The sequence below is a fragment of the Dermacentor silvarum genome, chromosome 1 (assembly GCF_013339745.2).
Source record: "Dermacentor silvarum isolate Dsil-2018 chromosome 1, BIME_Dsil_1.4, whole genome shotgun sequence".
Classification (NCBI taxonomy): domain Eukaryota; kingdom Metazoa; phylum Arthropoda; class Arachnida; order Ixodida; family Ixodidae; genus Dermacentor; species Dermacentor silvarum.
Window position 1 is genome coordinate 354,498,196 of NC_051154.1, and position 17,290 is coordinate 354,515,485.

Genomic DNA, 17,290 nt, shown 5'->3' on the forward strand with positions numbered 1-17,290 from the left:
ACGTCTGATGATGCATTCCATCTTGTTTTTTTCTGCTACACCAAATCTTAGGTACGGTGCCACATAGACGACGCGGCTTATGACGAAGGCCTGCACTAAACGAATTAGGCTGACCTCCATCATGCCGTAGTGTCTATTGGCAATCCGTTTGATTAGCCTTAGTGTTTGCTGTGCGCTGTTTTCTAGCGCCTTGATGGTACCGAGGTTTCTGCCTTCTGCATGCAACCGGAGTCCTAGGACTTTGATTTGGTCTACGATAGGTATCGGGCCCCCGTTCACTTTGATGTTAATATTCGGTGTTCCTCCGTATTGTTTCCTGGTCGTAGGGTACACCAGCAGGAGTTCGGACTTTTGAGAGGAGCAACTGAGCCCCTTCTCTGCCGCGTAGCGTTCGACGGCCTCCGTGGCCTGTTGGAGGGTTTCCTCGATTTGGCGTTCGCTGCCGCCTGTCACCCACAACGTTATGTCGTCGGCGTACAGGCTGTGGTTGAGGCCGCGGATCTTACTGAGGATTTTCGGCAGGCCGATCATGGCCACGTTGAAGAGAAAGGGGGGCAATACCGAGCCTTGCGGCGTTCCCCTACTACCCAGTTTTATGTCATCCGACTTGATGTCTCTTATCGTGATTTGAGCTGTGCGGTTCGAGAGGAAGTCCCGGACGTAGGTGTAGGCCTTGCGACCTACCCCCAGGTCCTGGAGGTTCCCTAGGACCGCTTTGTGCGTAATATTATCGAAGGCCTTGGTGAGGTCCAACCCTAAGATGGCTTTCAGTCCCGTTCCTCTGCCCCGCGCGTCGAGGATTTGATGTTTTATTTGGAGCAGGACGTCCTGCGTGGACAGTTTCGGCCTGAACCCGATCATCGTGAGCGGATACAGACCTCTATCCTCCATGTAGTTGCTCAATCTAGTGAGAACGACGTGCTCCATCAGCTTCCCCACGCACGAGGTTAGAGAGATGGGTCTGAGGTTCTCAATCAGTAATTTCTTCCCGGGTTTGGGGATCATCACTACGTGCGCAGATTTCCACTGCGGCGGTATTGCACCCTGTTCCCAGCACGCGTTCATGTACTTTGTTATTGCCGCGATGGATTCGTCATTTAGGTTGCGGAGAATCTTGTTCGTAATGCCATCCGGGCCCGGTGCCGACTTTGTGCGCAGTCTGAGTATTTCGGCCCTCACCTCGGCCTCCGTGATCTCCTCGTCTAATGCGGGATTTTCCCTGCCCGTGTACGCATTCTGTGGTTCTCGCGTAATGCTTCCTATGTATCTGTTCTGTATGTCGCGAATGAGTTCATCGTCGGTTCCCGCGTAAGTGTGGGTTATATTGTTGAGGTTCTGTTTCTGTGTCGTTTTGCTGCCCTCTGGGTCTAAGAGACATCGGAGGAAGTTCCACGTTTTGCCCAGTCCGAGCTGGCCCTCCATGCTGTTGCATGTAGACTCCCATTGGTGTCGGTCCAAGCGGTTCGCGTGATCTTCAATCTCCCTGTCTAAACGTGCTATTCGCCGCCGCAGGGTCCTATTCAGCCTCTGGCGCCTCCACCGTCTCTGTAGGCTACTGCGCGCCTCCCACAGATGGAGGAGTTTGCTGTCGGCTGCTTCGAGCCCTGCTTCCTCGGGAATTTCTCGAGTAGCCTGCTTTACCGCCTTGTGTATCTGTTGTGTCCATTTATCAATGTCCGTAATAATTTCTTCGCAATCTATGTCTGCCATTGTGTTGTTGTGTTCTTGTGCCTGTCTGAATATATCCCAATCCACCATCGTCAATTTCTTACCCTTCTTTTTTGTGGGTCCCGTGTGTAGTGTTGTGGCTATAATGAAGTGGTCACTGCCCAAATCGTCTTGTGTGTTTGCCCACTTGGGGCCATGTGTATTCTTTGTGAACGTGAGGTCAGGTGTGGTGTCCACACTTACGCTGTTACCCGTGCGCGTGGGTTGTTGAGGATCTGTAATAAGTGTGAGCCCCTCCTGCTGTACGTCTATCCAGAGATTCCGTCCTTTGACGGTTCCTCTGCGATAGCCCCACGCGGGGTGCGGCGCGTTAAAGTCCCCTATTACTACTACTGTGTTTCGCTTTGCTATATCAAGGGTTTTACGGAACAGGGGCCCGAACCTACTTGTGTGTCTTGGAGAGCTATAGACGTTTAGGACAAAGAGGCTGGCGTTGTTCTTGCATGCCGGTATTATTTCTAAGAGGACGTGCTCTACGTTTGATATCGCGGTTTCGTGTTGCATCACTGCTAAGTTTCGTTTGACTATGGTTACAACGAGTGCTTTCTCGTCAGAGGCTCCGTAGGATTTGTACCCTGATAATTTTGCCGGTCCCATAGTTTCTTGCAGGGCTATGACATCTGGGGTTTCTTTTCCTGAGAGGAACTGCTGCAGGTTTCCCCGTTTCCGGCGAAACCCTCGGCAGTTCCATTGCCAGATCAGATATTCAGTGCTATTTTTATTCGGGGCCATGTTGCTAATTGATGGCCCCCCCGGTGGCCATACTGCTGTCCGCTACGGTGGGTCTCTGGTATGGTTTCACATTCTTTATAGGCCCCACCGGTGCGGGCCGATTTTCTGCCAGGGTGTTCTCTAATGCTGTAGTTCGGATTTCGAATCTTCCCATTCTGCTTTCAATTGCTTCCATGCGTTGTCCTAGTCGTTCCATCTGCGTATTGAGCATTTCGAATTGTTTCTTCATTAAGTCTGCTAGACTCGAGATTGGTTCGTCCTTAGTCTGGTGCTGTTCTTCCGCCTTCCGCTTATGCGGCGGGGCCGGTGCCGGTGCCGGCACTGGTGCCGGTGCTGGTGCCGGAGCGCTTACCTGCATAGGTGTGGGGTTGGTCGTGACTGCCCTGCCGCTGACGGATGGAGTACGGCTCCGATCTCGTGTCTTTTCTGCTTCTAGCTGTGCTATTTTAGCTCGAAGGCCTCTATTCTCTTGTAGTACCTGAGCTAGCGTTGCCTGAATTTGAGCTAATTGTTGCTCTAGGGTGGATCTGCCACTATCCAGTTGTTGTTGGGCGGGCGGAGAGACCCTGTCTGCCCAGCTCACCTTGCTTTGGTCTTGCTGCTGCGGGCCCTGCTGCTGCCGCTGCCGTGGTGTTGCCGCTGCCGACCCGGAACGAGTCCTTGACCTGGACGGCGTCCGGGATCTCGATCGCCTACCGCCGTCACCGCCGCCCTGGGGCAGCCTCGGGTAGGAGCGGGAGCGGCTCCTGCTGCTGCCGCCGCCTCTGCCGTTTCCGCCGGCGTCAGTGCTGTTGGGGTTCGGCCGCTCTCTCGAGCGGCTCGTCCGGTCTTCGGCGCTGAGTCTTTGCTGCTCTTGCCGGGTTCTCTCCCACTGTCGTTTCTTTAGTAGATATGGAGTCCTGAAGATTTCCGTGCACTTCTTGTCTCCCGTGATGTGTTGCTTGCCGCATAATTTGCAGCTCGGTGTACATTGGTGTTCTTCCGTTGGGTTCGGTATGCCACATCCGCGGCATTTCTTGTTGTTTGGATTGGGGCACACGTCCAACCTGTGGCCGATGCGCCCGCACTGTTCGCACACTTGGTGTTTCTTCTTGTGCAGTAGGCAGCGGTATTCAGCGCCACGGTAGTACACGTAGTGGGGGACGTGTGTCCCTTCGAATACTATAACGATTGAGTTTGTGCGGCCCATTCTTCTCGCGTGTAGTATCGTAGGGTTTCGGTCGGTGACCAGGCTCTTCTCGATGACTTCTTGGCTTTCATTCTCGGGTACTCCGTGGATAACCCCTTTCGAAGTATCCTCCGGCGCCGTTATGTACGCTGCTGCGGCATAGGTCTGGTTTCCGATCCGTATTTCTTCAAGTTTGCTGTACTTGATGGCATTGTCTTTGACTGGGGTGCTCATCGTTAGTGTATTCTGTCGTGCGTTGATTCTAAGCGTATCGTCTCTCGCTGCTTCATGAGTCAAGTCGGCCCCAAGGAGCACGCCGTCCCTTACGACAACGGTGTGCAGTTGCGCCGCATCGAAGCCGCCGCGCGGGCGGACGACGATCTTAAAGTCATCGTGCGGCAGTTGCGGTTGCTTCGGCGCCGTCGGTGGTTGGCGTATGCGCACATCGCTCTTGTATTTCGCCGTGATGGCCGGTTTTTTTACTTGTCTCTCGCCTTGTTCATTGTTGAGTTTCCCACTCCTGCGTCTCTTCTCGTGAGCCGCTATCCAGCCTGGATCTTGCATTACTTCGGGGGTGATGTCCTCGCCCTCCACCTCTATGACATCCATATCGAGCTGCAGTTGGAGTGCTGGTGTGTCACCTCGCCGGGGCTAACCTCGACGCTCGCCGGGGCCGGCGGGGTCAGAGGTCGTACTAAGCCGAAGCAGGCATAGGCGTGGACGTCGCACAAAACGTTGAAAAAAGTGATCCACTTGCCAAATTTTGGCCCCACGTGGTCCTGGGATGTTTCGATGTTCGTTGTCGTAGAAGTTTCACTCGTTCCTTGCGAATTTCCGTTAATTTCATGAAAATTCTGCGGAGCGCACTCAGGGTTCCACACAAGAGCCACTTCGTCGTCGTCTTCCCTCTTGACCGGGAGAAACAAGTTTGTTCGACTCGTCCTCTCCCAGGTAGAGGCCCAAATGAAAGTAGCGAAAATGCGGTGAATTTTTTGTACGCTTACCCGCGCAGCACGCAACACATTCATAACATACCATATCTTAGAACTCTACGTGGCTAACGTATACAGCCCACCGCGAGACCAGCTCGCGGACTACGATCACTTCATCCGCGAACTCCGAAAACGCACAAGAGAACACCGGCTCGTAGTCGTAGGGGACTTTAACGCCCCGCACACGGCCTGGGGCTATGCCACCACTACGAAGAAAGGCGCGAGAGTCGACGACGCCGCTCAGCAACACGGCCTTACGTTGTGGAACGATTCGCTCCAGCCTACGAGAGTCGGAAACAGCGTCTCAAGAGACACCAACCCCGACCTTACCTTTACGCGGGATGTGAAGAATGCGATCTGGACCTGTCTCCCAGACACTCTTGGTAGTGACCACCACATCGTTCAACTCGACATCGAGCACGCACGTCGACCGGCCAGGACTGGCACGGCAAGAATAACGGAATGGAATGCCTTCAGAACCGAGCTGGACGATCAAACTACCATATCGGACATCGACGCCTGGCTTAAACAGATCCTGGATACCGCCGAACGGTTCACAAAAATCATCAACTTGATGACGATCACCCCGCCATAGACACTCACCTACTCCACCTCTGGGAGGCCAGAAGGGCCCTACTCAAGAGATGGAAGAGGCAGAAACTCAACACGCAACTCAGGAAAAGAATCGCCCTATTGACAGAACAGTCGCAGGAGTATGCTGAACAGCTAGCGAGACCCAACTGGCGCGCCTTCTGCGAAAAGCTTCAGGGCACGCTCAGTACCAAGAAAACGTGGCACCTGCTGCGCGCTCTCCTCGACGAAGGTCCCACCAAGACGCAGCAACGGCAACACATCCGTCGATTAGCACACAACTACGACGGCTCGGAGGAAGACCTACTCCGCGAACTATTCAACAAGCTCCGCGGTCCCTCCCAACCAGCGACAACCCCGCCACTCAAAGATTATGAAGGCAGACCCAACGCTGACTTGGACCAGCCCTTCACACCAGCAGAGCTCCAAGCAGCCATCTCCAAGCTCACGAGAAACACGAGCCCAGGCAAGGACAGAATAGTGAACAAGCACCTACGACAGCTGCCCCAACAGGCCTTGACGGCTCTGCTCCGGTATTACAACGAGTGCTGGGACAAAGGAGAGCTGCCGGCCGCGGGGAAGCACTCGGAAGTGCTCATGATACCAAAGCCCAACAAGCCCACAGCTCTCGAGAACCTGAGACCAATCTCTCTCACTTCGTGCGTTGGTAAGCTGTTTGAGCATATGGTCCACGACCGGCTCACATCGCACCTCGAAGACAATAGGCACTATCCAGACACCATGTTCGGCTTCCGCCAGCTTCTTTCTACCCAAGACGTCTTTATTCTCCTAAAGGATGACCTCATTGACCACCTCAGCAAGAATAACAAGTCGTGCGTCCTTCCATCGACGTGAAGGGCGCATTTGACAATGTCAGCCACAAAGCGATACTACAAAACCTCGAGGAGACCACCTGCGGTTCAAAGACCTACGGCTATGTCCGTAACTTCCTCACCGGCCGGACGGCCACGGTGGGGATATCCAACTTACGCAGTAAGGAATTCAAGCTGCCGAACAGGGGAACGCCGCAAGGCTCCGTCATGTCGCCCCTCCTATTAAACGTGGCACTCCTCAAGCTCCCCCGGCTTCTCGAAAACATCCCAGGCCTGCGTCACGCCTTCTATGCGGACGACATCACGCTCTGGACGCGAGGAACGAGCACCGGAGAGCAAGAACGTTGCCTTCAAGAAGCGGTTGATGTTATCGAGCACTACCTTGATAGCTGCGGCCTCCACTGCGCACCTGAGAAATCGGAGCTACTCGTACTCAAGGCACGCACGAGGGGTAGACCTCCCACCTACAAAGCTCCAGACCCATGCGTCACGCTCAACGGGATCCAAATACCGAAGGTCGCCTCGCTTCGAGTACTCGGCTTGCACCTCCACCGAGATGGATCAGGAGTCGCCACGCTCCCACGGCTCCAACGCACAATCTCCCAACTCACACACCTCGTAAGGAGAGTAGCTAATCGACGCAGAGGTCTCAAGGAGCAAGACACCCTGAGAGTCGTTCAAGCTCTACTGACCAGCAGAATAACGTACGCAACCCTGTACCTGGCTCTCAAGAATTGCGAAGTCGACAAGCTCAATGTCATCATCCGCAAAGCTACGAAGCTCGTCATGGGTCTACCACCTGTGGCATCTACCACCCGACTTCTCAAAATGGGTGCTCATAACACCTGGCAAGAGCTGGTGGAAGCCCAGAAAACCAACCAACTCGAGAGGCTGAAGCTCACGCCGACGGGCAGATCGGTCCTTGCGCGCCTCGGCTACGCAGAACGCTACATCTCCGACGCGGACCGCAAGGTCAAGATACCGCCATGCTTAAGAGAATCCCTGAGCATCGGCAAACTACCGCGCAACATGCATCCCGAGCATCATCGGGGACGCCGGCTCGCTCGAGTCGACGCCATCCGAAGACGCCACAAGCACGATCCAGATGCTCGCTACGTAGATGCGTCCAAATACCCGGGAAAAACCGCTTACGCCCTGAGTGTGGTTGACTCGAGAGGCAAAGAACTGGCATCCGCCACAGTCAGGGTGCGGAACTCGGAGACAGCGGAAGAAGCGGCGATCGCCCTCGCCACCACCACGAGCACGAATGCGGTCGCAGTCTTCACGGACTCCCAATCCGCAGTGCGCAATTACACGAGAGACCGAATATCGGTGGAAGCAGTCAAAATTCTGCAGAAAAGAAGCACTCCGCTCCCTTACACTTGCGTCACGTGGGTACCAGGGCACGAGGGGCTCGAGGGAAACGAAGCGGCACACGCCGCGGCCCGCGACCACGTCAACCGGGCCTCTTTCGACGCCTCGCGAGACCCCCGACCGCCTGGTGACGCAACGGAAACGGAGACAATACCCCCCACGTATAACGCCATCCTCCAACACTACCGATTGGGACGCAGGGTGTACCCGCCACCTCATCCAAAACTGACGAAAGAGGAAAGCACCGCATTCCGAAGACTGCAGAGCAATACGTACCCCCATGGTATCCTCATGCATCGCATCCACCCGACACTACACACATACAACTGCCCGATCTGCGCCGTGCCAGACACTGGCGCATTTGCTACTAGAGTTCCCGTGGCGCCCCGAAGACGCCGTTACCAAACATACAACGTCTGAAGACGTGAACCTCCTCGCCGAGACGTGGGAGGCCAAGATCTCCACCCCGGCCCTGGACGAACAACGACGTCTTGTCGCCAGAGCCCGCGATGCTATCGCGGCCAGAGAATTCCTGGAATGAGGTACCCTCCCACCTAGAGTGATCCACAGCTCAAACGCTCGGGAACACCGTCTCGAAAATTAAAGTTTATATCATCATCATCATATCTTAGAAACTAAAAAAAGGTTGCAAACAGTGGCTCTAGATAACATTGACAATTGCTTTCCTCTCCAACCGTCAGCCTTTTCCTTTGCTCTCGAAGCTTGGTCGAGCCAGTACGGTTCGGCCTCACGGTAACTTCCGAGAGGCACCCCCAGGTACTGTGTAGGCAACTTTGACCAATTCAATCGAGAAAAGGTCTCCGGCGTGTCTTTCCAACTCCCATGCCAGAAGCCATAACTTTTATCCCAATTCATCTGGGCTCCAGCTGAAACGCAAAATTTTTCGACTACAGTAGTTGCCTCTTTAATGCTGGCTTTATTTGTACAGAGAATCGCGATGTCGTCTGCATACGCCAATATTTTAACGTGTGCTGCCTGTAGTCGATAGCCTGCTATGCGGTCGTTGTTTTTAATGGCCAAACAGAGTGGCTCGAGATAAGCAGCAAACAGAAGGAGCGAAAGCGGGCATCCTTGACGCACCGACGAGAGCACACGAAACCTATCGGTGAGCTCCCCATTAACAATGATTCGCGTTGAGCAGTCTGTACGCCATCGTTACGCCTTCCGTTATGACACTGCCAACGTTCGTATGTACGAGTATGCATAGTAGAGCCTTGTGCGAGACGAGGTCGAAGGCTTTCGCCAAATCTATCTGCATCATCGCGGCGTAATCGCCAATCGCGTCGCAACACTCTAGCACACTTCGAACCACGTGTACATTTGTTGTAATACTGCGGCCTTTAATGCCACAAGTCTGGTGAGGCCCTACCAATGTTTTGATGACACTTTGCAGTCGTTTCGCTAAAACTTTCGTGAATATTTTGTAGTCAACGTTGGCTAGAGTTATCGGGCGATATGAGCCTGGCAACAAACGTTTCTTTTCGTCATCACTCTTCGGGATTAGCACAATATGCGAGGTTGTGAAAGACAAGGGCAATCTTTTTCGGTCATACGCTTCGCTGATAACTAGATGGAGGACATGAGCCAGCGCTGACTTAAACGTTTTATAGAAAGCGGCCCCTAAGCCATCAGGCCCAGGTGCTTCACCGGGCGCTAACTCGTCTATTGCGCACTCTATCTCACTCAGGGTAATGGGATGTTCTAGCCGTGCCTTAACTTCTTAATCGAGCGTTGGCATCAATGAAAGGAATTCCTTCTGGTAGCCATCATTAGGTTCACGTGGTTGACCTAAGAAGGCTTTGAAGTGATCGACGATCCCTTGTTTGATGTCGTTTTTGTCGGACGTGATGTAATTGCCTTTAGCTAGCTGGCGGATTTCCTTCCGACATGCGTACCTTTTCTCGTCTGAGAGAGCTCGTTTTGTTGGCGCTTCTCCCGCCCACAGGTTCTCAGACCTTGATCGCACAACGGCGGCTTTGTATTTCTCAGAGTCCATCCTTTCGAGTTCGGCTTTCACTTCCTTTATTTCGTTAACATACACACCAGGCTGGACACTTTCCATGCAGATGAAAAATTGCAGTTGCTGGCGAAGGTTCGTTTCTGCCTGTTTCAGGTTATGCCGAAGGACACTGCTTCTTTCAATAGCCATTGTTTTTACTTTCTGTTTAAATTCTTCCTATTTAATGGCGAAGCTTGCTAATTCGACTGAAATCAGGCTTTCTAGTTCCTTCGCAACAGCATCAACGAAAGCATCGTCATCCAGCAACTGCGCGTTCAATTTCCAGAGGTCCCAGTTAAAGGTGTGTTTGATCTGTCTTTTCCCAACGGTGGCAGTTACCAAGCAGTGATCGCTATATGCAATGGGTTGCACATCATATTCACTACACAAGGGCACCAATTCGGCTGACACATATAATCTATCTAGCCGAGCGTGGCTATCACGCTGGAAGTGCGTAAACTGCGGGTGGGTACCGCTGGCGAAGACACTACCGATATCTTCCAAGTCGTAATCGTGCACCAGCGCATTTAGCAATACAGCACTCTTATCGCGAACGCGTGAAACTTTTGCGCGATCGTCAGCAGTGCATACACAGTTAAAATCCCCCAGCAGTATGACCACCTTGTGGCAGTTTACGTACGCTTCAAGTCGCTCAAAGAAGATTCGCCGGTCTGTTTCAATATTCGGCGCGTAGACACAAATGACTCGGAAATCCATATCGCAATATCAAAAATCAGCCACTAAAAGGCGACCTGTTTCACACGAAAACACTGACTTCACACAAATGCCAAAGTTTCTTTGAATGAATATAGCGCAACCACCTGATCCACCTACAGCGTGAGAAACACACACGTCGAAGTGCGCACGAAAATTGGACACCATTCTGTCGGTTAGCTCTTGGTTCCCTATTTTGGTTTCTTGGATTCCCACAAGATGCAAGTCATTATCTAAGAGTAGGCGACTTAGCTGACATTGCCGCCTTCTTGCACCGAGCCCTCGTACATTTAACGTGGCTACACGTAGCGCTCCTTCGATATTAGCTGCCATGACTACACGGTAGAATGGTGCCCATCACAGTTACGCAGGGACGAGTGTTGATAATGACGCGCCGATAACCGCGTCGAATGCCACAAAAGGGAACACAACCCGACCTCTCGAAAGCAACACTCAAATGCAACTCGGGCCCTCGTTCCTGACACATATCCAAGAGAATAGCGCTCAGGGTGACGGCCATTGCACTCACGAACCCCCCAACCCGCCTCAAGCAAAACACAGTACAGAACTACGGAGGCGGTTTACCCGCCTGCCGTGGATCGGCCGTAATGTTCGGCCGCAGCTTCAAGGTTGGTCTCCTCATACCTGGCGCTTTGGGCGGTGGCTCGTCTCCGCCGCTGCTGTCCTGCATCGTAGCCAGGCTATTGGTCTGGTCGCGCGGACGTTTCCCCGCCTGCAAGTTGGCAAGCCCGGTATGGGTGTCCATGTCTTCATGTTCAGGGGGGGTGGAGGCCGCTCCCGGATCAGGTGGGCTCTCTTCCTCACGGTTCGGCATGGCTACAGTGCCCTCCACTTGCTCTTGCTGTTCAGTGGCGACGGCTTCATCGACATGTTGCCCCTGTTTCTGAAGTCGTGCCTCCGACTCTGCCACCTCGCCTGCTGCTTCCTTAGCCGTGGTCGATGTGTCTTCCATATCCGCCTTGTCCATGAGTAGGGCGGAGTTGTCGTCGTTGCTCACGGGTCCAGTCACGCTTGCGTACGTCCGCTCGCACTGACTCTCTTCGTGACCGAAGCGTCGGCACGCACCACACCGCGGTATGCGGCAGTCGCGACGAATATGGCCCCGTTCCGCGGCAGCGCAGGCAGAGTGGGGCCCTGCGCGGCACAACCACGAGAGCCAGCTCACCGGCGACGCTCACCTGGTGCGGGAGGTCGTCAAGCATTACGCCCGGCTTCAACTTGAGCGTAACCAGTCTTGTAGTAGAGTTCTTATCAGCCACGCCATGCACCCGCCACCGGTCGCGGGCGACGTCCGTGACCTTTCCAAACGGCGCGAAGGCAAGACGCACGTCCTCGTCAGGAACGGTGTGCAGCAGCCAATGCACTTTTAAGCGTACATCCTGGTTGGCGGGGTCAATGACGAGGCATCGGCCCTTTTTTACCTGTAGCTCACCAACACTGACGATCTTCTTCACAGCTTCGTTGTCTTTGAAGGTCACGGCCCAAACATGGCTCATACGGTAGGCCCCGAGAGCCACCACTTCCGGCAGGAGCGATAACGGGGCGAGCGCATCGCGGAAATCTTCCACCCGGTATGGGCGGGCCCTGATGTCACAATGTAAAGAAATTGTGTTCACAACAAAACGCCCTGTTGGCAAACTCGGCAAAACAACTTGGTACTCGTTGTCCGCAACGACACTCCTGTTACCGCGGCCGCTCTGGGCCGCTGAAGCCGCTCCTACGGAGCACGTCATCGTACGCCCCTCACGCTCGGTGGCCGGAAGCAGAATCCACTGAGCTATGCCCCCAAGAACTGAGATGCAGAGAAGGCGCGTTCCTGTGAGCTTCAGACACAAAAATATTGCAAATAAAAAAATGACAAAGGGGGCACCCGGGTTTGAACCGGGGACCTCTCGATCTGCAGTCGAATGATCTACCACTGAGCTATGCCCCTCCCCATTTTTTTATTGCCTTGCAATTGAAGTGCCATGCTGAATACATTGTTAAAAAAAGAGAGTCAGCTTAGCTTATGCTGACTCGGTTGCATTAAAATTGTTTCAATTTCACCAACTCATCGAACAGTGGCAACCAGTCCGGTGGTTCTTTGTGCGCTTTGTAGACTTCGCGCATGTAGGCGACACTTTCGATAAAGTTTTCTCGAACAGAATGGACATCCACATCAGCATGGCGTACAGACATTCTTGTGCACCATATACTATGGAGGCTTATTAGCATAATAAGGTCATATGGAACATTATTAGTTTCTGTGTCTAAGTACCTGATACCACGTGGAGTTATTGGTAATTCTTTCTTTAAGGTTCGTTGTAAGATGTCCCAATGAAAAAAGGGGTCCCAACAATCAATGAAGACATGGTCGACAGTCTCTGGTTTCTCACACAGTAAGCAATTGGTAGTCCAAGGCACAAATAAACCCTTGTCTGCCAGCCAAGTCTTCACGGGCAGGGTATTTGTGTGGAGTTTAAAGAAGAATGATTTTACTGATGGTTTCACAGGCATTCTTTTGACTCTTTTTAGAACATCATCTCCTGAGCCTCCAGAGTATGCTATCCTGTACAATGGAACTGGCATTAATAAGTCTAACATATCATGATACAATTTCTTTCTTTTAACTGAACTTAAGTATTCTAGCGAGAAACGAACACTCAGCATACGGAAGGATGACGCTACTTCCCGAAGGAAGCCTTTCACTGGACGGGATTCAGCATACGAACACGAAACAAGAAAGTCAGGTAAAAGATTACTTAATCGCACTTGTATCATGGTGCGCAAAAAAAGGATCACTCTGGTTTCGCAAGAACAAAAACCGCGATACAATCTGTCGTACAAATAGATGTGACAGTCCGAGACCACCACTGCGAACCGATCTAAACAGATTAGTGCGGCTGCAGCGTTCCCAAGTTGAGTTCCAAATGAACACGGCAAACACTCTATGCAGCTTCTGTACATTCGCTCTCGACATGAATAGCGCTTGTAATATGTACCAAATTTTAGCAACCAGGAAAATGTTACATACGGTGGAGCGCGCGAACATTGATAGGTTACGTCCTTGCCACGCAAGCGCTTTTTCCTTCACCATCTGTGTTTCTTGTTCCCAGAACGTAGTACTGTCGTTATAATGTTCGAGTGGCACCCCTAGATATTTTACAGGCATGGTCACCCACTGAATGTTTGCGAAAGTGCATGGTGGGCTTTTCCACGCGCCATGCCAAAACCCGATGCACTTGTCCCAGTTAATAGCACTTCCTGTTTTTTCGCAGTAAGACTTCGCTACAGTTACCACTTCGCTGATACTGTCATAGTCATCACAAAACACTGCTAGATCGTCTGCGTAAGATAGTACTTTCACCTCGCTTTGCTGTAATTTGAAACCTCGTATTTTCACGTTTTCTCTAACGGCTAGGCAAAAGGGTTCCAGGTATATCGCGAATAGCAATGACGAGATTGGACACCCTTGTTTCAGAGACGAACAGACATTGACACTTCTTGTGAGAGACTTGTTGATAATCAACCGTGTGCTGCATTCTTTGTAGACCATTTTTAAGCCATCTATAATCATGGATCCTAGGTTCGTGTATTCTAAAATCTCGAAGAGAATATCATGAGACACACGGTCGAATGCCTTCTGCAGGTCTAGCTGCAACATTGCAACTCGACCCTCGAAAGCATCGACGCATTCTAGAACGCTCCTAGCGATGTGTACGTTAGTGGTTATTGTGCGCCCTTTAATCCCACACGTTTGGTGGGCTCCAACTAAATGTTTAATTACGCTCTGTAACCTTCTTGCTAATATTTTCATAAATATTTTATAGTCAGTGTTCGCGAGGCTAATGGGACGGTACGATGCAACGTACAAGCGCTTTACTGGATCATCAGATTTGGGGATCAGGACCATCTGAGTTGTTCGGAAAGACGGGGGTATACGGTTGTTTTCATATGACAGCGCTAAAAATTGCTTCATAATCGGAGCTATTTCTGCCCTAAATGCTTTGTAGAAGGCAGCGCTTAAGCCGTCCGGCCCAGGCGCCTTTCCTGAGCCTAGTTCTTCTATAGCTGCTTCAACTTCACTCACACTTATAGGGGCTTCGAGGTCTTTTTCAACGCTTTCTTCCAACTGTGGCATTAAGTGCAAGAATTGGCCTATGAAACCACCCAGATCAGTTTTTCTTTTGCTAAACAGGTCATCATAATGTTCAACAAATGCTTCTTCAATGATCGTGATGTCACTCGTGACTTCATCTTTGTAGCATATCTGATTGATATCACTTCGGCGAGCGTAAGCTTTCTCGTCGCTAAGCGCGCGTTTATTCGGTGTTTCCCCTTGCCACAGTTTTTCTGCACGGGATCTTATCATGGCTCCGCGATACTTTTCTGTGTCGATTGTTTCTAACTGGCTTTTTACTTGCTTTATTTCCTTCATGACATGGCCAGGTTTAGTGCTTTCTACTTTAAGTAGGAAATCGAGTTTGCTCCTTAGGGCCTTTTCCTTCTGTTTTTCTTCTTGTTTCAGCTTAGTAGCTCTTTCTATAGCACCTAGCTTGACTTCATTTTTAAAGTTTTCCCACATGCCTACTACATATTTCTGATCGGCTGCAATCAATCGTCCAAGTTTTCCCTTAACATCATTTACGAAACTGTCTTCATTGAGTAATTTATCGTTAAATTTCCACAAGTCCCACGAGAAATTTGTTTTTCGTTCTTTTGTTCCTATTGTGAAGGCAACCAAACTGTGGTCGCTAAAAGAGACTTGCTTGCTCACGTAGGCTTTACATACCGGTACTAGTTCCAGTGATACATACGCTCTATCCAACCTAGCGTGACTTAGTCCTTGAAAATGTGTAAACCGCGGAACACTGTAATCGTACAACACATAGCCGACGTCTTCCAGGTTGTATTCGCTAACAAGTTTGCTCAATAGCAACGCACTATGGTCATTCACAGGCAAATTTTTGACACGGTCCTCTGGAAAACACACACAGTTGAAATCACCTAGTAAAAGCAGAAGCCTATCGGTTTTTAAATAAACCTCAACTCGCTCAAAAAAGGACTCCCTCTCGTGCTGTCTATTAGGTGCGTAAATACAAACAACTCGCCAGGAAATTTCACTGAGCACAAAATCGACAACAATCAGGCGTCCTGCTTCACACACTGTCATTGCTTCCACAGATGCGTTTAAGCTGTTGCGCAAAAAAATAGCACAACCCCCCGATGTGCCGGCCGCATGACAAACGCATACACGGTAACGCGGAACGAAAGGTTGCACCATGCGATCCGTTTGCTCTGGACTCGATATCTTGGTCTCCTGTACAGCAATTATATCGAGATCATTTTCCAGAAACATACGACTCAGTTGGTATTGCCGTCGCCTTGCGCTTAGTCCTCGGACGTTAAGCGCGGCAACACGGATCGCTGTGTTACGTTTAGCTGCCATTATGATCAAGAACAAGCGGGTCGCATAGCGCTTACCTTCATCGACCCATTCACTATGTAGCACGTGGCTCCGCCGGTCAAGCTGGCGGTATCACACGTAGAAGCCGTGGGAAGGTTGCAAGACCGAATCGAAGCCGCTACGGGGGCGGCCCCGTCTCGGGTCTCCGCTCAACTTGGACGTTGGGCCTCGGCTTGAATGACGTACGTCGCAGCTGAGCCGCCTTTGTGGGTGGCTCGCTGCATGTCGTCGCTCCAGAGCTCCCAGATGCGCCGAGCGTTTCCTCGTGAGCCCGCTTCGCAGGCGTGTTAGTGGCTGCTGCCATGTCGACGTCGGTCGTGGCAGGCGTAGTAGACGTTTCGGGACATGTAGTGGCAGGCGACGGCTTCGGGGCGTCCCTCTGTTTTGTCGCGACGCTCTCGTTTTCAGTCACGGCGTTTTTATTCTTTTCCGGAGAAACATCCTCGACGTCAGGTTTCTTGTCTAGACCCAAGTTTTTAAAATGAAGAGGCGGCTTTTCCGTGACTGCATTGTCAGCCTTGTCGCTTGTAGCAGGTGAAATGCCTTCAACTTCAACCTCATCCATGAGGTGTTCAGCCACTTCGTCGGCTCTCCTCGTTCGTCCTGCAACGACAGCGTACGTCTTGACGCACTGAGAACGATCATGGCCGAAGCGTCGGCAGACCTCACAGCGTGGAACACGACAGTCCCGGCGAATATGACCGGTTGTATGGCACCGCAGGCAAAGGGGTGCGCGGCCGGGAATGACGGCAAGGACGAGCTCCCCTGCTATACGTAGCTGGTGCGGAATATCGTCGACTGTAATTCCCGCTTTCAGCTGCAGCGTCACCGACCTCGTCGTTGAGCCCTTGTCCAATATACCTTGAACACGCCACCGTTCTTTCGCCGCGTCTGTCACCTTTCCATATGGGGCAAGAGCTTGTCGTATGTCTTCGTCTGACACACTTGGCAGCAACCAGTGTAGCTTCATGCGGACGCCTTGGTTGTTGGGGTCAACGACAATGCAGCGTCGTTCTTTGACGATGATGGTCCCGGCATCAAGCAGTTTCTTAGTAGCTTCCGCCGTCTTCATCATGACCGCCCAGACGTGGTTCATCTGGTACGCCCCCAAAGCAACTACTTCGGGGAGCAGTTCCAGACGAGCCAGAGCGTCACGGAAATCCTCAACTTTGTACGGTCTTCCACGGACGTCCGCGTGTAGAAAAACAGTATAAGGACGATTTGTCCGGTAGGCAAGTGCGGCAAAATTACCTGATAGTCGTCGTCGTCAAAAACAGCATTCCTGTTACCGCGGCCGTTCAAGGCCGCCAACACCGCTACCTCGGAGCACATGATAACACGTCCGTTCACTACGGTGCCCGGAAGTGGAATCTGAGCTATGCCCCCGACAACTGAGATGCAGAGAAGGCGCGTTCCTATGAGCTTCAGACACAAAAATATTGCAAAAAAATGATAAAGGGGAGGAGGAGGAAACAACTTCATTTTGTTAATTTGCTTAGTGAGGGGTGGCTACCAGGTTTGGAGTCGGCGCCAGGCGACTTCTTGTCCCTTGGTGAGCTTGGGATGAGGTGGGGGTTTTGTCCATCTTGCGAGGCAGTAGTATTGGGCAATTTCGTGGTATGTTGTATCGTCTCACCATAGCAGTGAATCAGACGGTCCATTTAATGATAA

At 51.8% G+C, this 17,290-nt stretch overlaps 1 non-coding gene across 1 annotated transcript; it reads right to left on the bottom strand.

Moving 5' to 3' along the window:
- Positions 1-12,034: 12,034 nt before the first annotated feature.
- Trnac-gca (transfer RNA cysteine (anticodon GCA)) lies at positions 12,035-12,106 on the bottom strand. The gene has a single exon. It is a non-coding gene; the product is annotated as a tRNA-Cys (tRNA).
- Between the last annotated feature and the right edge of the window lie 5,184 nt (positions 12,107-17,290).